The sequence below is a fragment of the Chinchilla lanigera genome, unplaced genomic scaffold, assembly GCF_000276665.1.
Source record: "Chinchilla lanigera isolate Chin_1 unplaced genomic scaffold, ChiLan1.0 scaffold00105, whole genome shotgun sequence".
In the NCBI taxonomy this organism is placed as follows: Eukaryota; Metazoa; Chordata; class Mammalia; order Rodentia; family Chinchillidae; genus Chinchilla; species Chinchilla lanigera.
The window spans coordinates 5,684,556-5,686,456 of NW_004955506.1; the positions used below are offsets into that span (position 1 = coordinate 5,684,556).

At 42.1% G+C, this 1,901-nt stretch overlaps 1 pseudogene; it reads right to left on the bottom strand.

Annotated features, from left to right (window-relative positions):
- Positions 1-302: 302 nt before the first annotated feature.
- On the bottom strand, positions 303-1,298 carry LOC106146936 (annotated as a pseudogene).
- Between the last annotated feature and the right edge of the window lie 603 nt (positions 1,299-1,901).

Sequence of the window (1,901 nt, forward strand, 5' to 3'; positions counted from 1 at the left end):
ATTAAATGATTATCCCGTATATTTGTGCGTCTATAGAGTTCAACAGGCTTCATAAATTACCGTATACTAAACAGTAACATTTTCATCCTTCTATTAAAGTAATTTTGTAAAAAATAATTTAATACAACCAGATCTCTTCATGAACTTTCCACTTACATCTATTGTGTAAGAAATGTACAAAAATTGTATTTTATAAAAAGCCATCTCAGTATCAGAAAATAGTAACAGAAGTTGTTGAAAACAGTTTAATTTTTAAGGGATGCTCTTTCCTTATCTCAAATTTCAAGCGCTAGTCATCATATTTAGAGCCAGATGCTTAGCTGCTTTACCACATCAACCCAACTCCAGCCTTGAGGAAGCTCCCTTTTGTGACCTGCTTTATCTGCCAGCCTGTGTTTCTGAGCTTGTTTTTTTGGTACTGGGAATCAAATTTAGGACCTTGTGCTTGTCAGGCAGTTGCTGCGATGCTGAGCTAAATCCCCAGCCCTCTGAGCTTTTGAAAGCTGTCCCTTTTCATCTTTTTTCTAGTTTGATAGGGCTATACTAGGTGTGTTAATTCTCTTATTGTTAAGGCAAAATACCCTACACCCACAAGTTAAGGGAGAAAAGGTTTATTTAGCTCACAGTTTGTAGAGGTTTCAGTCCCTAACCATGTGGCTCTCAGGCAGGGTGGCATGGCAGAGGAGAACAGTTCTTAGTGGGCAGATTGTAGCACGGGAACCAGGGAGAGGGAAGACAAGCCTCTTTCTGTCCCTTATGTTGTATCCAGGCTACCAGGATGAGCCAGGTGCCAAACCAGTCAGTGGACTGATTTAGTAACCACTCACCTTTAATCCTAGCACCCTTAATCCTAGCACTGCACCATGAATCAGTCACATACTCTAGATCTAGCCACCTCTAAAAAAGCCCCACAGGGGGCTGGGGATTTAGCTCAGTGGCAAAGCACCTGCTTGGCAAGCACAAGGTTGTGACTTCCATTTCTGGTACCGGAAGAAAAACTACAACAACAAAAAAAAACAAAATAAAAAAGCCCCACCTATGACTGCAGGAGGCTTTGGGAGGACATGTAGACACAAGACATAAAACTAGGAATTTCCACTGAGATGATATTGCTTATGAATGGTGTAGGATGAATGGCATAGTGATTCTTCTCAAACTGCTCTTTATTGTCCTTGTCATAGTCAAACAATGCATAAGCCACAGCCAAGATTAACTTCCACTACTTCCTGGAGCTTGGTTAGTATGCTCTGCTTTACAGCTGATGATATGGTGGTGTTAAAAAAAAAAAAAGCATTCATAGATATAATCGGAGGTGTTGGGGATATGCTTCTGTCCAGGCAATCTCTATTAAAAAGGCTTTGGGAAGGAGGGTGTGGTGGTGCACACCTGTAATCCCAGCAAACTTGGGAGGTTGAGGCAGGAGGATTGTCATGAGTATGAGGCCAGCCTGGGCCATATAGAGTGAGTTCCAGGCCAGCCTGAACTACATAGGAAGACCCTGTCTCTAAAATAAAATAAAATGGCTTTAGGGGCACCCACTTAGGTGACTTAGTGACTTGGCAAGACCCTGTCTCAAAAAAAAAAAAAAAAAGTGATAAAGGAAAGCTCAGCCCTCTGTTTGTCTAAAAGGACATGGATTCAAAAAAAAAAACAAAAAAAAAAGTTATGCTGCCCTACCCTCCACCAATGAGAACAAAGCCTCACCACTGAAGATGGCTTCAAACCTATTCAGCCTGGAGCTCCCAAAGCAGTGGTGGTGAACCTACGGCATGTATGTTATTCTGTTTTTCTTTGAAGACAAAAGATGTTAAGCTGGGCATGGTGGTGCACACCGGTAACCCCAGCACTTAGGAGGCTGAGGTAGGAGGATTGCTGTGAGTTCAAGGCCAGCCTGGGCTATA